The following is a 26215-nucleotide window of genomic DNA, read 5'->3' as shown; positions in this document are numbered from 1 at the left end:
GGAGATGGAGCCAATCTATGGGGATACATTTCATCAGTGGGAATGGGAGCTGGGACAAGTATTCTCAGAGTTTATATGGGCTCCACTAGTGTGTTTTTTGAAGACTTTCCCACTCTAGATTAAGTGTCCTGATTAAAGTCTGACAGACTGTGTATCCTCTGAGGACCGACTTTGCTAAATTCAGAGAAGTTCATCAACAGAGTTTGCAACCACAGCAGTTCCTGAAAAGCTTTTAAATCCCAGAAGATTTGCTACCTGCATCAGTGGAGGGAAGCCATGAAGCTACAAGTCTTTATCTGGCAGTGAAGTTCATCTTCCTCCTCACAAGAACAGGACAACTTAGATGCAGTGTCCATGTGCTGGGCTATGTGAGGCAGGAGACTTGAGATCTAGGCCTGCCTCACTTTCTGGTTCTATGGCCTTGCAGATATAGCCCATTCTCTAGACCCTCATTTCTCCAGCTGCACAATAAAAACTGTTCAGTCTGTAAGAGCCCGGAGAGTCCATGGCTGTGGGATCTAATGTCCCTTCCAACTAGGACATGACATTCCAGTGCTAAGGTTTGAAGGCTTCACCCCACTCAGCTCCCAGAGTCACAGAATCCAATCATTGGAACGATTTGTGGAGGCCACTGAGTTCACTCCATGGGAAGGCTCCTGAGCTTGTGCACTGCTAGCCAGAAAAGTAAGGTATGGTGACTTAGAAAGCCAAGTAGGCAAGTGTTAGGGAAAGGGAAACAACTGTAGCCAATGTTTCAGATCCAGTCCCAAGAGATCGACTCTCATAGCACTGGGAGGTAATGGGCTTGGTCCCTTGGTTGTTTTTCTGTACCTGCCTTACCTAACAACCAGCTAGAATAGTGCACGCCTGCTATGGCAAATGACCCGCATGATCTCTGAGGTCACTAGTCACGTGAAGCTATTGTCTTTAGGAGGCCATTTAAAAGTCTAAAGAAACTGTTGTTTTGGGTCGAGATAAACTTTCCTATTATTTGTAATAAACAGGTTGCTTTAGCTCAGTCATAAACTGCTTAACCTAACAGATGCTCTTAAACCTGAATAGATGTGGGGAAATCAGTTTGTTCTTTTGCTCTCTAGATGACTCTTACTGTGAACACAAGAGAAGTTCCCTCATAATCTGTCACTAGGTACTGTCACTAGCAGCAAACATTTATGGGATGTCTGGGCATTGGTCTAAGACACTCACTTTTGGTTTTTTTTTTCCCCCTGGGGAGATTAAGAGCTTCAATTCAGCAAGCATTTATTTATTAGCTGCCTACCTGTGGCTTCTTGTTTGTCAGAATGATATCATGACTTGCACTGAATTGCATTGAAGTGAGGGAGGGCTGTGCAAGGTCACCAACTTCACTCTCTCCTCCAGAGCCATCTGGGTCCAGTGCCAAGATATAGATCAGAATGACTGGAGATGACCCCAGATGTTTAAGGCAACTGGGGTTAAGTGACTTGCCCAGGGTCACTCAGCTAATAAATGTCTGAGGTGAGATTTGAACTCTTGACTCCAGAGGCAGTGCTCTATCCATTGGGCCACCTAGCTGCCCTACCCTGTGGCAGGCATAACACTAGGCACTGGAGACACAAAAGCAAACATGCAAAGTCTTTGCCCCTAAGGAGCCTACGTTCTATTAGGTGGGGACATGTGTGTAAAAAATTAAAGACAAAATCTGTATAAAATAATTTCTGTAATAGCCTTTGGGCTATTACCCCCCACACACACAAACACACACATTACCACCATCTGCCACCCCCACCCCAGTTGCTTTCTGTAGGAAGGGGCACTTGCACTGAGCTAGGGGGCAGTATGAAGCAGAGTCAAGGAAGGTGCTGGAAATGCCAAACAGGAATTTGTATTTTATCCGAAAGACAAGAGGGAGCCATTGGAGCTTCTTGAGCATGAGAGTGAGAAGGTCAGATCTGTGTTTTAGGAATATCAGTCTGGCAGTCTCATAGAGAATGGATTGGGAAGGGCAAAGCTGGAAGCAGGAGACAAATGAAGAGGCCCTTGCAGATGTCCAGGTAAGAGCCCAAATTGGGTTGGTGGTAAGAGATAGTAGCTAGGTTGGATCCACCAGACTTTGTGACTGCTTGTGTATTGGGAATTGGGTTGGGAGGCAAAAAGAACGGGTCATGAATGACTCCTGGGTTATAGACCTGGGTGATTGGAAGAATGGTGTTACCTTCAACAGAAACAGGGAAATTAGAATTTCCCTATTTGGGATATTTTGAGTTCTAGGTGCCTGTGAGATACAACTGGAGATGTCAAATAGTCCATAATGCAGCACTGAAATTTAGGAGAGAAACTAGGTCTAGACATAAAAATAAAGGAATAATCTTTATATAGAGTTGATGAGGCAGCTGGGTAGTATAGTGTGTAGAGAATCAAATCCTGCCTCAGATACTAGCAGTGTGACTCTTAATCTCTCTCAAGCCTCCATTTCTTCATCTGTAAAATGGAGATAATAATAGTACCTACCTGCCCCTGGTTGCTGTAAGAGTAAAATGTGATGTCTAAATGCTTCCCAAACATTAAACTAACTCTGGCAATGCATGGGTGGACCTCATTATCGATATGTGTATATCTCTAGAAAGTATACCACCAACATAAGTGAACTTATCCACGGCATTCAAAATTTCTCCATCTGCTGTAACTGATGGTTCCATGGATGGATGGTGTGATGCTATTGGTGGAGAACCTATGTTTTCTTGGTGTTATGCCAAAATTAGCACAAGCAGCCGAGAATCAATCCAGACTTTGTTGCATCTCAGCTTCAAAGGCTGCATTGAGTGCCCAATCATTTGCAACAAAAAGTCACACTCCAACTCTCCCTCTACTTTAGTCTTGGCTTATAGCATTTTCAAGTTAAATAATTTATCCTCAGTGTAACTGACTGTGATGCTGTCTTCATCCTTGCTGAAGGCATCTGACAGCATCACTGAAAACATACCAAAAAACATGAGAGCAAGCACATACCCCTACTTCACTCCATTGGTTACTGGAAAAGTGCAAGAGTCTTCTCCTCCTTTGTCTGACTGCTCCTTCTCAGTCTTGTGATGGATCTTCATCCAAGTCATGTGCACTAAGTGTGGGTGTCCTTGAAGGATATGTCTTGGGCCCTCACTGATTGGTGACTTTGGAGAAAAGTTTCAGGTGATGATGAGATCAGATGCCAGATTGCAGAATGGTTAGAAGGGATTGGGAGAAGAACACGTGGAGATAGCAATTTGTTTTGTTTTATTTTAAGGGGGTTAAATGAACAGGAAGGAGAGATATAGGATGATGCCTGGCTGGCATGGTAGGATCTAGTGGAGGTTTTTTTGGTTTTTGGTTTTGGTTTTTTGGGTTTTTTTAGTGAGGCAATTGGGGTTAAGTGACTTGCCCAGGGTCACACAGCTAGTAAGTGTTAAGTGTCTAGGCCAGATTTGAACTCAGGTACTCCTGACTCCAGGACCAGTGCTCTATCCACTGTGCCACCTAGCTGCCCCTAATGGAGGTTTTTGCAAGAATGGGGGACACCCAGGGGCAGCTAAGTGGTACAGTGATAAAGCACCCTCCCTGAATTCAGGAGGACCTGAGTTCAAATCTGGCTTCAGACACTTGACACTTATAAGCTGTGTGAACCTAGGCAAGTCACTTAACCCTCATTGCCCCACCAAAAAAAAAAAAAAAGAATGGGGGACACCTGGGTGTGTTTGTAGGCACAGGGAAGGTACCAATAGATATGGAGAGACTGAAGAATAGAGAGAGAGTGATACTGGAGTCAATCCGCTTGAAAAGATGAGAGGAGATGGATCAAGGGTACATGGAGATGGGTTGGCCTTGACAAGTAGAAGGGCCGTCTCATCATCAGAGACTTCAGTGAAGGAGTAGATGGGGGTGGGGAATATGTCATAGGGATGTGAGTTGAGGAAGGGGAGGAGAGGAAGAGGGAGTTCTCAACAAATGGTGTCAATTTAATCTGGGAAGTACAATTTGAGGTCTTTAGCAGAAAGGCTAGGGACATAGCATGGGAGGCCTAAGGAAAGAAGAAAAGGTTTGGAACAGCTGCTGTGGTGAGTGGGATATGGAATCCATTAAGAAGGATCTATCATAGGATTGCCTTCTTACAATGAGCGCCCACCCAGAGATTAGCTCGGGTAAACTTGTCATGGACCCAGTCAGCAAAGTTTTGTGATTTCCTCCATTCTGTTCAGCAGCAAATGAGTAGGAGAGAAACAGGCAGATGGTTTGAGTGACCCATGGTTGGTGTTTAGCAAAACATGGTCAATGAGAGGCCAAGGGATCAAGGGATTCTAGCATGGAGGATGGTCTAGAATTGGACTTGTTCATGTAGTAGTTGAGATCGGAAAGGAAGGAGACCTGGGATAGCACTGAGGGATGGGTGGAATGGCAGTGAGAGGCTTAAGAGGCATAGAGGGAGATCAAACATTATGATAACAATGGAAATTCAGAATTCTTGGATGTGGAAGTAGAACAAATGTGGGTGGTAGGAAAAACAAGAGTGGAATTGTCCCTATCTGTAGCTCAGATGGGGAGAAGGAATAGGTCATGAGAGTCAACTAGATTGAAGAACTGAGAAATACAGGTATTTGAGTGCTTAATTAATGTTTGTTGAACAGAACAAAGTTAAAGGGGGAACACACTATAGAAACAACATCGTAAAATCCTAAAGGAATTCCTGGCCAGTGTGTCTCCTCCTGCCTATTCCCTCCTCCAACCCCCTCCCCCAACCCCGACCTTGTTGTTGTTCAGTTATATCTAATGCTGCATGATCCCATTTGAGGTTTTCTTGGCAAAGGTGCTGGAGTGGTTTGCTGTTTCTCATTTTACAAATGAGGAAACAGGCAAACAGTTAAGTGACTTGCCCAGGGTCACAGAGCTAGTGAGTTTCTGAGGCTGACGTGAATCTTCCTGACTCTAGGCCCAATATTTTATCCACTGTGTCACCTAGCTGTCCCCCACCAGCAAGTGGAAATAATATGGTAACAACAAATAATAATAAAGCAATAATAAAATAATAACTTATGCCAAAATTACTGACCATCCTCCTGAAAGCATTTAGTGTTAGACTGTGATTTTGTAAAAATAATACCACTAATTTTAATAACGTCAAATTGTTGAAGAATATTGCAGTAAAGTATATTTAAGTACCTTTCTTATAAGTGTTCCCTTTTAGAATCACAGCATATCAGAGTTCAGAGGAGCAGTGGAACACAGGGTCAGAGCTAGCAGGTACCTTAGAATACTGAAGGCTAAAGACAAAAGGAAATTTACAATAACAATAACTCAACAGTTTTCTCGTTTTTTAAGTTTTCCCAAGCATTTCCCCCATAACAACCCAGTGAGATAGTCACAGAGCTAGGAAGTGTTGGGACCTAGGTTCTGAGCTCTCTGCCCCTCTGGAGCCTGGAAGGGTGTGGCAGCCCACTCCCCCCTGGCTCCTCTCACTAAACAAACGCCCTTCTTTGACCTCAACCACGGTTCACTTCACTTCTGCCTTGACCCTCTCTAGAATCTCTCCTGTCATTCTGCTCCCCTTCTCCATTGCTACCCTGAAGAAGGCTTATGTCAGGGCCCTCTTCTCCTCATTGGAGAAGGACTCTTTCCTCAAGCTACTATTTTTAGGAGGGGCCACAGCCGTGCTTGCACGCTCACCCAGGCTCTCCCGATTCCTCTTCCTCATCTACCACATTGCTCCTGCTCAGGTTCTCCAAAGCTGTTGATGTCAATGATGATAATAGAAAGTAGGGTTCTCCACTGATTAAGGAAGGATGAGAAGATAATATCGTGAATATAATGGGCTATTACAGTAATATGAAAGAGGAAGGCTACATATGATTAATGCGGAGAAGCTTGGCGAGACATATGAGCTAATACAAAGTGACAGAAGCAGAGCCAGGAAAATACTATACACAGTGCTACAAGAATACAAACAGAAGTATGATAAATATAAATATATGTTTTGAAATTATAATGACCAAGCTTGATCCCCAAAGAAGAGATAATAGAAGGTACTTTATCCTGATTCATTGAAGAAGTGAGGGCCTCTGGGTACGGAACACTGCCATGTCCATATCACATAAGACTTTATCCATATCTTGGGCTGGGTTTGCTGAACTGTTTTTCTTTCCCTCTATTTCTTTGTTATAATATGTGGTTCTCAGGGTAGCTAGGTGGCGTAGTGGATAAAGCACTGGTCCTGGATTCAGGAGTACCTGAGTTCAAATCCGGCCTCAGACACTTGACACTTACTAGCTATGTGACCCTGGGCAAGTCACTTAACCCCCATTGTCCCGCAAAAAAATAATAATAATAATAATAATATGTGATTCTCTGGGTCAGGGAATAAGGAGGGATATGTTGGGAAATGTAGGAGCTATAAAAATAAAGTGTATCACTAGAAATTTATTTTTTAAAAGGAAAAAGGAAACAAGAACTCAAAATATGTTGTAGGTCATAGTGCCTCTATGACCATCTTTTTTTAAAAAAGAAACTAAGGTTCAAACCCAGGTATCCACTATACCATGATGCTCCTCTATATTTAGAACACAGAATATTAGAACTAGAAAGATGAATGTAGAAAGTTACAGCAGAATCTGACTTTAGGATAGACTTTAAAGGGACCTAATAAAACATTGAGGCAGCTGAGTGGCTCAGTGGATAGAGCACTCAATGTGGAGTCAGGAAGACCTAAATTCAAACCTGGCCTCAGACACATACTAGCTGTGTGCCCCTGGGCAAGTCACTTAACCTTGTTCGCCTTAATCCACTGGAGAAGGAAATAGCATACTACTCTAGTATCTTTGTCAAGAAAACCTCATGGACAACACTGGCATGCTTTGTTCCCCAGGGTCATGAAGAGTTGGACACAACTGAATGACAAAGAACATTAGATCCAGAACGTGCCTTAGAACATAGAAAGTCAGAGCTAGATGGGACCTTGGAGCATAGAATATGATCCTCTCCAGCTGCCATTCTCATAACCTCACAGAATTTAGAGATGAAAGACAACAGGTGCCAAGCAATAATTAATAAAGTGCTTTCACAGGATCATAGATTTAGAACTAGACGAGACCTTAGAGTCCAAGCCTCTCATCTTATACATGAAGAAGTCTGCAAAATACTTGACATGTATTATCTCATTTAAGACTCACCAAAAAAACCCTGTGATATATACTGGCTAGAAGTGTTGTCCTCCTTTTACAAAAGAGGAAACTGAGGCATATACAGGTTCAATGACTTGGTATCTAGTAAGTGCCAGAGGCAGAATTGGAAGCCAGGTCTTCCTGACTCCAAGTTCAGCACTGTCCATTAGGCCATGCTGCCTCTTGTTAGGACAGTGAGTCCCGATAGTTGCTCACAGGAGGGAGAGATGTTCACCTACTAGAGGAATAAGGGAGGAAATCATAAAGCAGGAATGACTTGAGCCTAACCTTGAGACAAAAGGAAAGAAAATACCAACAGAGAAAAAAGGGGGGAGGGGATAAGACAAGGTAAAATATACCAAGTGCCTCATACTGACTGGCACACCAGCCTGTCAGAAGTGTTAGCACTCAGAGGAGAGAGCAGAGAGGTCACATAATCCAGTGGTGTGGTTGCTGGGGTTGGAATATAACTGCAGTTCAAATTCTAAGTTTGCAACCTTGAGCAAATCCCCTCCCCATCTGAGCCTTAGTCTCCTTATCTATAAAATGAGACAGGGGCGGCTAGATGGTGCAGTGGATAAAGCACCAGCCCTGGATTCAGGAGGACCTGAGTTCAAATCTGGCCTCAGACACTTGACACTTACTAGCTGTGTGACCCTGAGCAAGTCACTTAACCCCATTGCCTGCCCCCCCCCCAAAAAAGCCACAGAAAAACAAAATGAGACAGTTAGACTAGGAGTTCTTAACTCTTTTTGTGTCCTGCACCCCTTTGGTAATCAGTCTGGTGAAGCCTATGGACCTCTTCTCAAAATCATGTTTTTAAATGCATGAGATGGGGGCAATTAGGTGGCAAAGTGGATAAAGAACAGGCCCTGGATTCAGGAGGACCTGAGTTCAAATCTGGCCTCAGACACTTGACACTTACTAGCTGTGTGACCCTGGGCAAGTCACTTAACCCTCATTGCCCTGCAATGATGATGATGATGATGATGATGATGATGATAATAATAATAATAATAATAATAATAATAAATGCATGAGATAAAATGCATAAGATTGCAAAGTAAACAAATTATGTTGAAATACATTTCTCATATATATATTTTTTTAAACCACACAAGTTTATGGACCCCAGGTTAAGATCCCCTAGCCTCTAGATGATCTCTACTGTCCCTTTCAACTCTATGAATGAGATCCCAAGGCACTGGGATGGTCCTGAAGAAAGGGAGCCGATCACGCATGGTTAGATGACTTACAGCCCACCCCCTTCCCCTCTTTCCTGAACTCATCCCAAGGGGACTAATCACGGGATTCTACGTTTCCATTCCCTTTCATCTCCCTCGCCCACTGAGGTCAGCAGGCAACATCAGTTGGCTTCTGGGTGTAGTCATGAACCTGTCAGCTCTTCCATTTGAGGTTAATTGGTTTGCTCCAGAGGTTGCCTTTTTCCACCTCTAAGTCTACCCCTGCACGTGGCTGAAATAGTTTAAACTCCAAACCCGAGATGGAAAAACACAACCCATGGCAGTTCCTGACTTTTTGGTGTGTTTTGCTGTTGTTTTTTCCCCTTGAACTGGCATGTTAGACATACTGGACTTTAACCATTGTAAATGTTTGGGGACTAGACATCACTGAGTGGAAGAATACAAGGTTTTGTAAGAGGCATTTTGTTTTTCTGAAAAAGTGCAAAAACTCCCTTCTTTAAGGAACTGACTGTGTGGATGTCTAGATTCCCTGTCAGGTATGAGATGATGATAATAACAGTTCTCATTTCTGTCTTGTTTTACAATTGCAAACTACTTTCTTTGCAAAGACCCCGTGAGTTAGGTAGTATTAAGATTATATTGCCATGTGACTGGAAAGACTGTTGAACCCAAGAGCTGAGAGCTGACAAACCCAGGGCCACACAGATAGCGTGGGCTGCAGGCAGGCCTAGAATCCAGGCCTTCTGCCTACCTGGGCTGTTATCCTGGGCTTTGGAGAAAAGCAAACACTTAGGGTACCTTTAATGCTCTTTATAATACTGAGGGATTTATTTCTATCTTGCAACTTACTGAAGTTGTTAATTGTTTCAAGTAGCTTTTTAGTTCTCTATACCATTATGTCATCTTCAAAGAGTGATAGTTTTGTTTCCTCCTTGCCTATTCTAATACCTTCAATTCCTTTTCCTTCTCTTATTGCTAAAGCTAACATTTCCAGTACAATATTGAATAATAGAGGTGATAATGGACATCCCAGTTTCACCCTTGATCTTATTGGGAATGCCTCTAACTTATCCCCATTACATATAATGCTTGCTGATGGTTTTAGGTAGATACTGCTTATCATTTTAAGGAAAGCTCCACCTATTTCTATGCTCTCTAGTGTTTTTTGTTTTGTTTTGTTTTTTCCACAAGGCAATTGGGGTTAAGTGACTTGCCCAGGGTCACACAGCTAGTAAGTGTTAAGTGTCTGAGGCTGGATTTGAACTCAGGTCCTCCTGAATCCAGGGCCGATACTCTATCCACTGCGCCACCTAGCTGCCTTTCTCTAATGTTTTTAATAGGAATGAGTGTTGTATTTTGTCAAAAGCTTTTTCTGTGTCTATTGAGATAATCATATGATTTGGGTTAGTTTTGTTATTGATGTGGTCGATTATGTTGATAGTTTTCCTGATTTTGAACCAGCCCTGCATTCCCGATATAAATTCCACTTGGTCAAACACTCAGGGATTTAGTAGCATTTTCCTTACACTGGTAATTTGTGAGCAACCTTGTGTGTATCGATAATTTCTTAGAGATCCCTTCAAGGCATTTGCTTGGGAGAAGCAGTGACACTCTTCTGTCATTTTGGAAAGGGTCCAAGGACTGGGGTTCTAGTTTTGCTTTAACTGTGTGACCTCAGACAAGTCTTTTCTTCTAGTCTCACTTTCATCATCTGTAAAATGGAAAGACTGGGGTCTTAATCTGGGGCCTATGAACTTATTTGTAAAATATTTTGATAACTATATTTGGATATAATTGGTTTCCTTTGTAATCCTATGTATTTTATTTTATGCATTTAAAAACAACATTGGGAGAAAGGGTCCTTAGACTGCACTAGACTTCCAAAGGAGTCTGCAAAAAAAAAAAAGTTAAGAACCTTGGACTAGATGATCCTTAATGTCCCTTTTGTCTCTGATATTCTTCCATCTAAGTCCATGTAGGCTGTTTTGTCTTTCAAATACTTTACCTCTTTGAAAGATCTGTAATTTCATCTCTATGAGTCCTCCTTCCATTGATGCAGATTGTGGCCCCTTTAAACCTTAAATAAATGTTCTTTATGAATTCCTCTGGTCAAAAAGTTTATCTGCTGATGCCTAACTTTGGTGTTATGTGACTCTTTACGTTTAGCTAGACTAATTCTTGGAGAGCAAGCACACAGTCTGTGTCTATACAGAGAGCCTTCTCATCCTGTTAGAATCAGCCAGAGCTTTCTGGCCAGATCTGGACAAAGGGACCTTCTAGCTCCTGACTTGTCTCCTCTCTACAGGGAGAAGAGCAGCCTGTTACTTACTAAATCTATGAACAACTTTGCTCTTCCTTCCCTATGTGACATCCAGCAAGCCTTTTCCTTCCCTTTATCTGGAAAATGAGGGGATTGGGCTTGATCATTTGTGACATCCCTTCCACCTCACAATCAATCAGTCAATCAACAAGCATCTATTCTGTGCCATTCTCTGTGGTAGACAGCGGGATTACCAGTACAAAGAACAGCACAATCTCTACATCCAGTGAATTTACATTTAGTTTCAAGGAGATTACAATTGTGTACACCTGTAAATAGTTGCAGAATAAACACAAATACCAAGTAGTTGTGGAGAGTATGCTGGAAGCAGTTGAAAGGATAAGGACAGGCTTCATTCATGCAGAGAGGGGTGTTTGAGTTGCATCTTTGATCCAAGGAGGCCACCGAGGTCTGGAGGGGAGGCCTTGTGTGATGTAGTTAAAATAAAAGGGCATACTGGTTTTAGAGTTAGAAGACCTGAACACAAGCCCTAACTCATCATGAGTAGTGTGACCCTGGTAAAGTCACCTGACCTTTCTGAGACTTTGCAAATTTAAAAGTTCTTTAGATATAAGCTATTTATGTTTTTTAAAATGCTAAATCATCTCTTTGTTTTTCTTACAGGGAAAATCTGAGTACAGTGGGACAAGGTATGTAGAGTTATATGCTATTTTATTATCTTTTGAGTGTTTTTTGAAATGAATAAAACAAGCCATCATATTTTCTTTGAATAGTATACATAGTATACTAAGCCTGCTGCTAATGTGAAAGAAAAAGGCTAAAACATTAGTCAGTTGAGGGTATTCTTGAATGTTGTCATTTTGGGATCCTTTTATTTTGAAAACATCTCTGCACCTTCTGCCCAGTCCTCTGGGAGGAACTAGAACAGCTGGTCCCTTAAAGAGGAAACTGTCCTTATATCTCTTCTTTTTTCACCCCTACTGTAGCTACCCTACTTCAGGCTCTCATCCCTTATTTCCTAGAAGAATGAAATAGGGTCCTTGCTGGTCTTCCTGCCTGTAATTTAGCTCCTTTCCAATCCATGTGCCCCACTACTGCCCAAGTAATTTTCCTTACACCCTGCTTTCATATGTCATCCTTTACCTCATAAACTTTCAATGGTTCCCCATTGCCTACTGAATTAAGTGATCGTGGCATTCAAGACCCTCTGTGGTATGGCATTACCCTATCTTTTTTTTTTGGCAGGCAATGGGGGTTAAGTGACTTGCCCAGGGTCACACAGCTAGTAAGTGTCAAGTGTCTGAGGTCGAATTTGAACTCAGGTCCTCCTGAATCCAGGGCCGGTGTTTTATCCACTGTGCCACCTAGCTTCCCCAGACCATAAACTTCTTAAGAGCAGGGACTACTTTTTTTTTTCTTTTTTCTTTTTGCATTTGTATCCCCAGTACTTAGCACAGTGCCTGATGCATAGTATGTGCTTATAAATGCTTATTGACTGACTATACTATACTCCCTCCTCAGCTCTTTTCAGTTCAACTCAATAAACATCTTTCCTTCCCTCTCCTGTTTCTCTGCCTTTGCTCACGCTATAACCTATGTTTGGACTGTCCCTACATCTATCTCCCATCTATTGAAGTCTGTTGAGGCACAACAGAGGTATTATATCCTCCATGGAGCCTTTATTTACTTTCTTAGCTGAAATGGCCTTTTCCTCCTCATAGTTCTTATAGCACTTCCTTTGCGTCTCTCCTTTGCCCTTTATCTCATTCTCATTTGTATCATAGTTCTTAGAATTATAGGCTTGGTAACCAAAAAAAAAAAAAAAAAGAATTATAGGCTTGGGGCTGGAAGGGACATTAGAAGCCATGGAGCCCAAGCTCCTCATACTACAGATGAGGAAACTGAGGCAAACAGGTTAAGTGACTTGCCCAGGGTAACACAGCTAGTAAGTGTTTGAGGCCAGATTTGAATCCAGGTCTTCCTGACTCCAGAATCCACTATACCATGCTGCCTCTATTATTTGCACCTCTGTCTTTCTCTTTCTTCCCTAGTAAATTGTAAATTCCTTGAGAGCAGGCCATGTGTCACATCTATCCTTGTATCCCTGGTACCTAGCCAAGTTCTTTATACAAAGTCCTTAATGATTATTGAGGTTCTGACTCACTCAGCTAGTAATGTCATTTTAGTGTGTTGGGCATCCTCTTCCTCGCCACCATTTCTCCTAGACAAGAGTTCTTTTAGCTCTCTATAGCACTGGGCCCCTCTATTGCCCTCATTGTCCCTTCTTTAAATTTTGTTGAAGTTCATCTTAAACAGCCTAAAGCAAAAGCATAGCAGAAGGTACCACCTACCAGGGCAGTGAGGTGGCATGGTGGTTAGAGCACTGGGCCTAGAGTCAGGAAGACCTGAGTTCAAATCTGGCATCAGACACTAGCTGTGTTACCCTGGGCAAGTCACTTAACCTTGTTTGCCTCAGTTTCCTCATCTGTAAAATGAGCTGGAGAGGGGTAGCTAGGTGGCACAGTGGATAAAGCACCGGCCCTGGATTCAGGAGGACCGGAGTTCAAATCCAGCCTCAGACACTTGGCACTTACTAGCTGTGTGACCCTGGGCAAGTCACTTAACCCCAATTGCCTCACAAAAAAAAAAAAGAAAGAAAGAAAAATGATCTGGAGAAGGAAATGGCAAACCACTCCAGTATCTCTGCCAGAAAACCCCCAAAAAAGGTCACAAAGAGTTGAACACAACTGAAATGACTGACCACCAACAACAAACCCAGCTACAAGAAGCTCCTTCTATGCCACCTGATTACCTAAATCTGCACTAGAAGTGCTGTGGATCATATTGTAGGGAGGATGAGGAGCCCCAGAACAAAAGGCAGAACAAGACAGTACTTTATATGTGGTACATTCCCTTGCTAACTCGGGCTGTAAGAAACAACTGACTATGTGGCAAGTGAATCTACCAGCACCCAGAACAGGGAGGGGTCTGGCATGTGCCAACCTCTCTGCAATAGGGAAGAGAGTGTGTAAAAGGGAGAGACAGAGGATTAGAGGAGCCAGGTGGCTTTGGAAGCCAGTGTCTGACCCAGGGTCTTTCTCTTGGTGGGTCATCTTTGTGATGAGTGGGGGCATTGGCAGGTTTCTTTGTCTGCCTGAGTTCTTGTGTTGCCTTGTTCCAGAACTGGAGTAATAGTAAGTGGCAAATGTGAGATTTAAAATTGGATACTAGAGCATTAACCTCCCCTTTTAACTGTTTCCCTTATTTTATCTCCCAGATCAGTAAGTTAAAGAAACCTCTGGTCTCTAGTTAGAGCTTTTATTGGTGATGTTGATTAGAAGGATAGGAAAGTAGAAATACAAAACAAATAGTCTTAAGTCTAAGCTTAGTCTCTATTCCATATAAAACTCACCAAAAGCCCAAGGCCACCTTTGGGGGGGGGAGAGCCATGTCAAGCATGTGCTGCTACAACAAGCTGGGCCGAGTCGAACTCCAGTCAGCGTCTGTTTGTGCCACGCAGCCAGTGAATAGGAGAGCCGAAAAGACCTCCTACTTCCGTTCTCTCCTTGCCTTTTAAGCTCACATCCCGGACATGGAGTGCTTAGCAGCTGGACTGGCGTGCATAGCCCATGCACGGCCGTCAGTCTCCTCCCCGAAAGGGTGGTCCTTCAAAAACTGGCGTCTTTCCGTATTCACTAACCGACTGTTAAAAACTTTTTACCACATTCCCCCCTTTGATTCCTCAAGAAACAAAATGTTTCCTTGACGGAACAGTAAAAAGAATATAATAACTATTGCTAACTAATAATATGTGAACAACAATATAGAAAAGGAAGAGAGGAAAGTTTTGTCCAGAGGGGCAATTTTTTGTCCTCATAAACCTACGCTTTGACATTGGTCTTGCAAAGGGAGGACCTCTGCAGAGAGTACATGTTACATATGGTGTATCTTATAACAGAAAGGAGATAGTAAAAACTAACAAAACAAAACAGTTCATATAAAGTCTCTGAGTTCTCTTGTCTTCTTGAAGTGGTAAGATGTCATCAGGAGGAAACTGGACTCCGGTCTGGAAAGCTGGATTCTGGACTCCAGTCTGGAAAGCTGGATTCTGGACTCCGGTCTGGAAAGCTGGATTCTCTTCTTTAACTGTTTGAATTGCTGCATTTTTACTAAACCTTAGCATAGCATTGTCAATGATCAAATTACACAAAGAAAACTGTGGTCAGATTGAACCTAGCATTTGATGTGTCTCAGCTGAGCTTCTTCCCTTTTCTTCATCCCAAGAGAAGGGTGTCATCCCCTGGCAGTGGGTGGTGACCTGGTCACATCTAAAGAGGAAAGGAACCAAGCAAAAGAAGGTGAAAGATGGAGGGGGAAGAAGCCTGGCCTTGAAGGCCGGCCACATCCTCATTCTGCCATTTCATTGAATCACAGATTTAGAGCTGTAAGAAACCTTAAGGTTTATCTGGCCCAACCCCTTCATTTACACGTGAGGTAACTGAGGCCTAAAGAGGTCTAGGGGTCCAAGGTCACACAAGTAGTAAAGAATTTGAATCCCATACCTCAGACTCCAAATCTAGTGTCCTTTCCACTTCACCACATTGACTTATTAGATGTGTGACTTTGGGCAAGTCCCTCAACTACTCTGGGCCTCAGTTTCCCTATTTGTAAAATGCAGAGGGTTGAATGAAGTCATTTCTAAGGTCACTTCAGATGTTAAAAGCCTATGAATTGGGGCAGCTAGGTGGCGCAGTGGATAAAGCACTGGCCCTGGATTCAGGAGGACCTGAGTTCAAATCCAGCCTCAGACACTTGACACTTACTAGCTGTATGACCCCGGGCAAGTCACTTAACCCCCACTGCCCTGCAAAAAAAAAAAAAAAGAGGAATAATCTCAAAGCACCTCAATCAATCTAAACACATAGGTACTCAAAAGCCTATGAGTTGAATGGATTACCGACTGGACCCAAAGAGTAGACTTTAAAGACTTAATGTCAACTTGCAGGGAGATCTCTCTAATGACATGCCTCAGGGACATGCCTTTGGCTCTGTTGGACTCAACATTTTTATCAGTGATCTCAGTTTTACAGTTTTACTTGATGTGAAGCTGGCAAGGATATTTAGAGCTCTAGATGACAAAGCCCCAAATGTATTTTGGTAGTTACAATGATGGACCCACCCGATCTAACCAAATGAAATTTAAGTGTGGCCAATAGAAAGTCATATATGTGGGTCAAAAGTCAAACTTATAAGTTTGGGGAGCCCTATTTGTCTAAAAAAGACCTGAGAAGTTCAGTGTACATCAAGCTAAATAGGAGTCAGCAGTGCAAGATTTTCTCTGGTGTTTTCTTTTGTTTTGTTCTGTTTTTGCTGAGTGTCTAAGATTTTCTAAGTAAACCATCATGTCCTCAGCAGATAGGTATAGTTCTGTTATGCCTTTAACTTCTTTCTCTTGCCTTATGGCTACTGTTAGGATTTCTAGCACAGTACCAAATTCCAGTGAAGATTGGGGGTATCCTTGCTTGAGTTCTATATTTATTGGGCAGGTTTTTAGTTTTTCCATGTTGCATATAATGCTGCTAATGTGGTGCTAGGCTGCATTAAGAGACAAAAAGCCCAACACAGAAAGTGGTTAGTGGCCCTGTACTCTTACTTGGTCACATCACATGTGGAGTATTGTAATTCTGGGCACCTCAATTTAAGACTATTGATAAACTAGAGAGTGACCAGAAGGAAGCAACCAGGTAATAAGCAAGAATGAGATTAGGCCCTGCAAATTTCATGTGAAGGAACTGAGGATGCTATTTTTAGAGAAAAGACTTAGGGAAGACATTATTGCCAGCTTTGATTGTTTGAAAGGCTGTCCCCCGAAAGAGGGATTGGCCACATGGGGCAGAATTAGAAAAAGTGGCTACAAGTTGCCAAGAGACAAGTTTCTGCTCTAAGGAAGATACTTGAGCTAGCTAAAGGTGGGAATGTCTGCCCCAGGAGACAGTGAAAGGATTTCCCCCTCATCAGCATATGACGGTCATGGATCTAGGGCTGGAGGGGATGTCAGAGGTCATCAAGATCAACCCCCTTATTTTACAGATGAGGAAACTGAGGCCCAGGGAGGTGATCAGCTTGCCCAAGGCCACACAAAAAGAGGGATGGACGGATAGACAGACAGAGCATTTAGTGTTTACTGATTATAAAGCACCGTGCAAACAAGATAGTCCCTAGCCTCAAGGAGCTTACATTCTGACAAAAGAAGACAACGTATAAAAAACATCTGGACAGCAGTAAGGGGAGAGGACAAATATCCGCATCAGGCCAATGTGTTTGGCAAGAAGGAGGTAGAGAAGTGGCTCAGGAAGGGAATCATCACAGAAGAGTGAGGCCTCAGAGTAGAAATTTGATCGGGGGGGGGAAGCAGTTGAGGAGGAAGAAAAGAGTCACAAGTAGTAAGAGTCAAAGGTAAGATTTGAATCCAGATTCTTTGACTCCAAAGCCAGTGCTTTTTCCCCATCTTCAAGTTATGGTGGAAAGAACACTAAAGTTGGAGTAAGTTGAGTTTGGAGTCTTACTTCAACCACAGGTTTCCTGTGTGCCCTTGGGCATGCTACCTCACTTTCTTGGGCCTCAGGGTCCTCTTTTATAAAATGAGGGCCACTGGATTAGATGCTCTCTAATGCTCCCTCAGGCTCTAAATTTTAGGACACATGCCTTGAAGGAATATACAATTTCAGTAGAGATAGGAGGGTGAAAGCATTCCCTGAGTTTACCAATGACAAAAGCCTAAAAGCAAGAAAGCCTGTTTTGTGTTTCAGGGGATATGAAGTCATTCAGTTTGGCCAGTGGCAGCAAAGACCAAGGTTTCCACCTCCCAGGTGTATCTGATTAAAACACTATGTGCAGGGACAGCTAGGTGGTGCAGTGGATAAAGCACGGGCCCTGGATTCAGGAGAACCTGAGTTCAAATATGGCTTCAGACACTTGACACTTACTAGCCGTGTGACACTGGGCAAGTCACTTAACCCTCATTGCCTCACAAAACAAAACAAAACAAAAAACCACTATGTGCACTGTTCATCTGAGTTCTCATCACATCCAGTAAATGAAGACTAGCATCTACCATGTTTAGAGCAAGTGAGTTCCTTCTCTCAGGTGCCTTAATGCAGTCATGTCAATACCTAACCTGTGAAATCACAGTCATCCAACAATATTCATTCCTATGAAGAGAGAAATGATGAAACAAAACCTATTTCTACAAGTTTGCTTCTGGATGGTTGTCTCTGACTTCAATCAAATAAATATTATTTTATTCACAACTGGGAAAAGCCTTCAGTTGCACTAATCCAATCTACCTTTTGAGAATGTTGCTTAGGGACAGCCAGGTGGCACAGCGGATAAAGCACCGGCCCTGGATTCAGGAGGACCTGAGTTCAAATCCGGCCTCAGACACTTGACACTTACTAGCTATGTGACCCTAGGCAAGTCACTTAACCCTCATTGCCCCACAAAGAGAGAGAGAGAGAGAATGAGAATGTTGCTTATTCCTAAGAATCTGCTTGGGTTTTTGAAATTCCCAAACCAGTTAGTGGCTTACAAAGCTAACATCTTGTGAAAGGGATGTGGGAGCTGCCTGAAAATTCACCCCAGAAAAGGCCTTAGTACTGAGATGACCCAGAAAATGGAAACCGTGGTGGGGAGGAAGGTAGAGAAGAACCCCACTCCAATCAGCATTGCTCTGAAGTGTCTTTTTTGGTCTTTACACAAATGGTCTAACATTAGCCATCAATGAAATAATCATTAGCCACTCAAACCCCAAGTTGTGTACTGTTATCACAACAGAGCACGGTCCCCACATGTCCCACAGTCCCCAGCCTAGGCAGGGGAATCTCTGTCCTCCCTCCCTCAAATGTAAAGTGTTTGAGCTAGAAAGAACCTTAGGAAATAAAATATCAGAGTGAAGAAAGATAGCCAAGACCTAAATTAGACAGGAGAAGTTGGCCCAAGAGGAGTGTGAAGCTATCAGGAATGAAAATCTAAAGAGGCAAAAGCGATTCTGTAGAAGAAAAGATGCTACTGCCTCAGGAAACCAGTGTAGATAGGCAGGGAATTATCAACTTAGATTTTTTAAATAGATATGTTGAGGAGCAGTATAAATATAAACTCCGGGGGAGCAGCAGGTTCCTGTAATAATTGTACAAGAACCCAGAATGAGCAAGGCTGGTAGCAAGTGTGAAGGGTACCCAGAAAGAGCTCTTGGGCTGTTAGGGTCAAGAGGAAGATCAAAATTGGAAGAGGGCGTCTGCTCAAGGCAAATGTGATAATGGACAGGAAAGAGAAGGCCAAATGGCTCCCCTTTTGTTTTGTTTCTCCTTCCTCTGTTAAGGAAAACAATCTTCAGAACAGAAATAACAGAAAAGGAAAGATTTTTGAAAAGATTGTTGGACTGTTCCTCAATGAGTTTATTACCAGACCCAGATGAACTGTATCTTGGGAAACTGACAACATGGGTAGATCTAACATCCTGAGCCACTACTATCAGGGGCATTTTTATAATGTGGAGAAAGGGAGAGATGTCCTCAGGAGAGGGGATAAAAGACCCCATTTTGAAAAAGGAAAGAAGACAGTCGTAGACCAGTAAACATTTATGAAGCACCTTTGAATACAAAAATGAATGTAAAACAATCCCTCCCTTCTACTGGGGAAGCTGGGAGGGGGGAGGGAATCAAGCATTCCTTAAGCACTCACTCTGTGCCAGGCACCGTGCTAGTATTGGAGATACCCAAACAAAAGTAAAGTGGCCCTTGTCCTCAAGGACCTTGCATTCTAAAAGGGGAGACCATGTACACCATGTACAAAAGTAGCTATTACGAAGTAGACACCAGGTAACTTTGGAAGGGCAGACACTAGGATCTAGGGAAGCAGATAATGACTCCCACAGAACATGGTGCTTGAGCTGAGCCTTGAATGAAAGCAGGGGTTCTGGGGCAGCTAGGTGATGCAGTGGATAGAGCACTGTCCCTGGATTCAGGAGGACCTGAGTTCAAATCCGGCCTCAGACACTTAACACTTACTAGCTGTGAGACCCTGTGCAAGTCACTTAACCCCAATTGCCTCACCAAAAAAAAAAAAAAGAGAGAGAGAGAGAGAAAGCAGGCATTCTAAGAGCTGAAAGTAAGGAGAGAGAGCATTCCAGCCCTGGGGGACAAGAGTACAAAATCATGGAGGCAGGAAATGGGGTGTTTTGTGTGAGGAACAGCAAATGGGGCAGTTCGGATGGATCATAGAGGATCATGGATGAGAGTAATGTGTGATGAGGTCGGGCCCAAATTTTGGAGACCTTTCAGTGCCAAGCATAGAAGTTTATATTTAATCCTAAAAAGTCACTTGAATTTATTAAGTAGAGAGGTTACATGATATGGATTGGAGGGAAGAGAGACTTGAAACAGGGTAACCAATTAGGTGACTTGGAATAATCTAGGCAAGAGATGGTATGAGATAAATAGATTAAACGGATAGCTGGAGGGATGGAGCAGAGACAGAGAAGGATATAAATACACAGCAAATGAGCTGAGCCTTGAAGGGAACTAGGACTTTTGAGAAGCAAAGGTGAGTTGGGAGAGCGTTCCAGACGTAGGACACAGTCTGTGCAAAAGTAGGCAGCTAAAAAGAATATTCTGCCCAGGAATCATTGCTTAGGCCAGTTTTAGTTTGGGAAGTTAGATTGTATGTTTTAAAGGGCTTTAAATGGCGAATAAAGGTGATTTTCCTCGCCCCACCCCCTTAGTTGAGGGGGGACGATCTAGTCAGGGGCTGATGTGGTCAGACCTATGCTTTGGAAATATCAGTTTGACAGCTATATGGAGGATGGGTTGGAGAGGGATTAGGGAGACCAACTAGGATACCACTGCAATGATCCACTCAAAAGGCAATGAGTATCTAAATTAGGTGGTGTGAGTGGAGTGAAGGGGGTGGCTGTGAGAAATCTTGAGGAGGTAAAATTGACAAGACTTCAAAACTTAATGTGTATGAGGAGGAATGAGATTGAAGAGTTAAGGATGACTCCTACAGAAATAGGAAAATTAAAAGAGAGGTGGGTTTAGAGGGAAAGATGTTGAGTTCTGTTTTGGATATGTCGAATTTGAGATGCCTGTGGACGATGAAGGTGATTGGAAATTTAGGATTGGTTCTCAGGAGGATGAGGGCTGGTTGTAGAGATTAATGAGAAATCTGCATAGAGATGATAGCTGGACTTGTGGGAGCTGATGATCACTGAGGAACTCTATAGATATGGTAGAAGAGGGGACGAGGACAGAGCCCTGGTATATAAAGAGGGATCACAAGATCACAGATTTAGAGCTCGAAGGGACCTTTGAAGTCCTGGAGTCCAACCTCCTCATTTTATACAGGAGGAAACTGACGGACTACAGAGGTTAAACAGTCAAGGAGACTGAAGAGGATTGACCAGATAGGTAGGAATAAAACCAAAACAGAGCAGTGTCATAAAAACCCAGGCAAGAGAGAGTATCCAGAAGGAGGGAGTGGTTAATAACACCAAATGCTACAGAGAAACCAAGAAGGATAAAGAATGGTAATGAAGAGCACATTAGTGATCTTAGAGAAAACAAAATGCTTTCAAGAATCAAGAATAGTTGAACTGGTTAACTAACTAAAGGGTCAAAATTTTGAAGGGAGAGACAGGAGGGCAGAGTAAGGGCGATGGCTCAGAGAAGCACGGCCACATGGACAAATTAGAGGCTGTGATGAGGGGTAAGGGGTATTTAGAAGGGGTAAGGCATGGGAGAGGTGAAAGGGCAGGAAGCTATGGTCATAGGAATTTCAGAATTGTGAGCTGTAGAATTGTCATATACGGTCAATGATGAGATCACATGTATGACCATCCCTCAGTGTGGCTGAGATGAAGTGAATCAGATCCAAATCATAGGAGTTGAAAAAATCAATGAACTGGGAAGCAAGAGTATTTGAGGGGACATCAGCCTTTAAGTTGAAGTCCCCAGCCAATCCTCTTTCCAGCTCTAATACAGTGGGTCACTGAGAGCCCAGAGGGTTCAGATAAACAATTGCTTTGGTAAAAACATTCCGGGGGCAGCTAGATGGTGCAGTGGATGGAGCACCGGCCCTGGAGTCAGGAGTACCTGAGTTCAGGTCTGGCCTCGGACACTTGGCACTTACTGGCTGTGTGACTCTGGGCAAGTCACTTGACCCCAATTGCCTCACTTAAAAAACAAAACAAAACAAAACATTCTGACATCCCCGAGGAAAAGCAGTCTGCAAGGTGGTTAAAGAAAAGAAACGAAAAGCAGTCTACAGGAAAGTAAAACTATCTTTATATACTCCTTGCCAAAGGGCCCACAACTGTATTCTTAGGCCAGTCTGCCTACAGAGAAATTAACTCAAACTTCCCCAAGTCTCTTGACTTACTGGTTGGTTTTGTGAGAATAGCATGTGGTGCTTACCTCAAGATTTCCATGTTCCTCTGGTGTCCTGTCCCATGACAGGGCTAATTTATAAGAGGGATTGTGATGGCAAAGAAGACTCATTACAATATGGGCTAGTGGTTTTGACCTTTATTCCTGTCAATATTTTAGAATATGTATATATAAATGTATAATTGATAAATTTTTATTTTCATACATTATGAAAACCTCAGTGTTCATAATTCGGTCTGCCATAATCTATAATCCCCAAGATACTTAAACAAAATAACATAAAACAGCTTTACATTTTAGTAGTTTATATAGTTTGTTTTAAGAATGGGTATGTGCTTTAATAAGTTAGTACCAATGTTGACCATTGTTTTTTATCTGAGTTTTGTTACAATTTAAAATTATCTTCATTTAGTAGTAGGGTTAGTCCATGTGTATTATTCTTTTGGTTCAGCTTTCCTAATTCTGAATCCCTTCATGGGTCTTCCCATATTTCTTTAACTGTCATTTTTTAAACTTCTTTTTTTTTTTTAGTGAGGCAATTGGGGTTAAGTGACTTGCCCAGGGTCACACAGCTAGTAAGTGTTAAGTGTCTGAGGTCGGATTTGAACTCAGGAACTCCTGACTCCAGGGCCGGTGCTGTATCCACTGCGTCATCTATCTGCCCCTAAACTTCTTAACTTTAACTCCATTGTCCAATCATTCTGCACACAGTTTGCTTCAACTTAAGAAACTGCTTTTATTTTTCTGCTATTACAAAGAGTGCTTCTGTAACTATTTTTGCGAAGATTGGCCTTTTCTTGCTGTCAATAACCTTCTTTGCTTCTTTTGGGATAAAACTAATAGTGGGATCACTGGATCAAAGGGTGTGTACAATTTTGTAACTTTTCTTAACATGATTCCAAATTGTTTTCCACAATTTTTAAACCATGCTACAGCCACACTAGCAGTGAGTGTGCTCATTTTTCTACAACTAATAGTGATTTTTGCATTTTTATACCATCTTTGCAAATTTGATAGTTCAGAGTTGTACTGACATGCATTTCTTCAATTTGGAGTGATTTTGAGCACTTTTTCAGAATTTCTTCCTTTAAAGAGTGTTTATTTCCTTTGATGACTTGTTTATTGAGGAATGGCCCCCTTAATCTTATATGTTTCAATTCCTTTTAGATTTGGAATGTTAGATCTTTATCTGAGGGGCAGCTAGGTGGCGCAGTGGATAAGAGCACTGGCCCTGGAAACAGGAGTATCTGAGTTCAAATCCAGCCTCAGACACTTAACACTTATTAGCTGTGTGACCCTGGGCAAGTCACTTAACCCCAATTGCCTCACCAAAAAAAAAAAAAAATCTTTATCTGAGATGTTTTGAACAAAGATTTTTCCCAGTCCCAGCATTTTCTCAATATGAGTGCATTGATTTTGTTTTTGCAAAAGCTTTTTAATTATTTTTATTTAACTTGTCTGTTGTGTCTGTATTCTCCATTGATTAAATATATATTCCTTTCACCATTCATGATAAATGTAACCTTCCACGTTGCTCCAATTATGTTATGGTATGACTTTTTATAATGAGATCATTATAAAAGGTGTTATGGAATATGATATAAGGGTCTAGTCTTGACCATTTTCCTTCAGACTACTATCCATCATTCCCAGCAGTTCTTGCTGAATAGAGTTCTTTCCCTAGTGTTTCATATTCTCAGGTTTATTGAAGATATACTGAAGATGTTTCCTTCTGTGTCTTGTTCATCTAATTTATTCTACTAATCAAATGTCATTTTTTATCTAGTACCCAAAAGTAGTATTATTAATAATTTAAAATCTATTTTAAGATCTAGAAATGCCAAGTCCTCTCTCAATTTCTATTTCTTAAATTATTTGTGTAGTTATTCTTGACTTTTTTTTCCTCTATATGAAAGGTTTTATTATTTTGGCTAACTTTGTAAATTATCTCCATAATAATTTGATTGGTATGGCATTTAAAATCTATAAATTAAATAGTAGCATCATTTTTACTACATTGTCTGTTAACTTCACCATAAACACTGACCTGGTCTCTTCTTGTAATTCTGTGAAGATTCTTTAGTAGTTGTATTTCTTTGAGTCCCATGTATGTCTTGGTAGGTAAAATTGCAGATACTTTATGAATCTTATCTTAAGTGGGGTTTCTCTTTCTACCTCTTTCTGGTTTTCTGTTAGTAATATACAGAAGGACTGGTAAGTTTCTGGAATTATTTTTATATACTGTTACTTTGCTGTTTTTATATTTTTAGTTCATTCTTAAGGATTTTCTAAGTAAAACACCATATCATCCAAATAGAGAGATCATCTTGCCTTCTCTTTGCCAACATTAATTCCCTCAGTTTCTCTTTCGTGTTTGCTGGCTTTAACCATCATTTCTAGTACTCTCTCAATATAGATTTCTATTACTCTGTCAATATATATCAATATATAACAGTGGTGACAATGGGCATTCTCATTTCTTTAGTGATCTTATTGGGAAAATTTGTGACTAAGATTTTTTATCACAAATGATACTGGCTCTTGGTTTTAGATAAGTGCTTTTGATCATGTTAAAGAAAAATTCTTTCATTCTAATACTTATGTGTTTTTAACATAAGTAAATTCTGTATTTAATTGACATTTTCTGCATCTATTAAGATAATCATATTGCTTTTGTTATTAATGTAATTTGTTTTCCTGATATTGAATCATCCTTAAGTTCCTGCAATGAATCCAACTTGATCACAATGAATTCATTTTAAAATATATCTCTTTGCCAATATTTTATTTAATATTTTTGTTTCAGTGCACATTAACGTTATTACTATCTCTAATTATCTCTGTGTGCTTTACTTCTCCCTCATTTAAAAAGAGTTATGACTGGACGATTGAAGTATTCCAGTCTGTCCTCTACTCAGCTACCAAAGCAATCTTCATTGTAGCGCGGGTCTGACCATGTCAGTCAATAAACTTTAGGATCAAATATAAACTCCTTGGGTGTTCAAAGCCCTTCGTAACTTCCTCTCCACTTCCCCCACCCAACTTTCTAGTCTCTGTATACCTGCACTCCTAGTCTTCATGTACTCTGCCTCCCACTGATACTGGCCTCCTTGCTGTTCCTTGAACAAGACACTGGCATCTTCACTGGTTAGCCTCCATGCTTGGAATGATCTCTTTCCTTATCTCTATCTCCTGGCTTCTTTGGCTTTCTTCCAATACCAGCTAAAATTCTGCTTTTAACAAAACCTTTCTTGATCTCCCTTAATTGTAGTTCCTTTCCTCTGTTAATTCTCTCTGATTCGTCCTATATGTAGCATTTTGGTATATATTTACATGTATTTCTCCTCTTCTCTCTTCCTACCCCATTAGACTATGAACTCCTTGAGAGTAAATATTGTCTTTTCCTTTGTACCCACAGTGTCTGGCACAAAATAGGTGCTTAATAAATGTTCATCGATGACTGATTTAACTGATTGAGATTACAGACTGTCTCATAAAAAAGAGTTTGGCAGAACGCCTTCTTTCTTGATTTTTGAAAATACTGTATATATCATAGTGTTTATTTTTCTTTAATTTAATATAAATTTTGTCAAAGTATTAATCATTTTAAAATCCAGGTGGTTCTGGCTTTTTTTCTCTGTAGGAGTTGATGTATAACTTGCTTAATTTCTCTTTCTGAGGTTGTATTATTTACTACTGGTTTGTGATTTGGGGTATTTAATCTTTTAAATATCCATTTAGAGGCCAGCAGTGGATAAAACACCAGCCCTGAATTCAGGAGGATCTGAGTTCAAATGCAGCCCAAGACACTTGACATTTACTAGCTGTGTGACCCTGGGCAAGTCACTTAACCCTCATTGCCCCACAAAAAATAAAATAAAAATTAATATCCATTTTTTTAAGTTTTCCATTTTGTTGTCATATAATTCAATATGGTAATTTCTGATATTTTTCTTTATTTACTTTCCATTTGTTATTATTTATCTTTTATCATTTTGTTGTCAATTTTGTTTTCCCTCATTATTTTAATTCAAATCAACCAATGTTTTATCAATATTAGCCTTTTAAAAATAGGTTTTTGTTTTATTTGTTTTTTTAAATTATCATTTTCATTTATCTTCCCTTTAA

General features: G+C 41.3%; 1 long non-coding RNA gene across 1 annotated transcript in view; it reads left to right on the top strand.

Annotated features, from left to right (window-relative positions):
• Window positions 1–11397, top strand: part of LOC122736970 — a 252776-nt gene extending 241379 nt beyond the window's left edge. Inside the window, exon 4 of the long non-coding RNA XR_006354224.1 lies at window positions 11310–11397. This is a non-coding gene — a long non-coding RNA (uncharacterized LOC122736970). The remainder of the gene's footprint in view (window positions 1–11309) is intronic.
• The last annotated feature ends 14818 nt before the right edge of the window (window positions 11398–26215 follow it).

This window comes from Dromiciops gliroides, chromosome 1 (genome assembly GCF_019393635.1).
Source record: "Dromiciops gliroides isolate mDroGli1 chromosome 1, mDroGli1.pri, whole genome shotgun sequence".
In the NCBI taxonomy this organism is placed as follows: Eukaryota; Metazoa; Chordata; class Mammalia; order Microbiotheria; family Microbiotheriidae; genus Dromiciops; species Dromiciops gliroides.
This window is presented reverse-complemented; position numbering and strand designations above follow the sequence as displayed.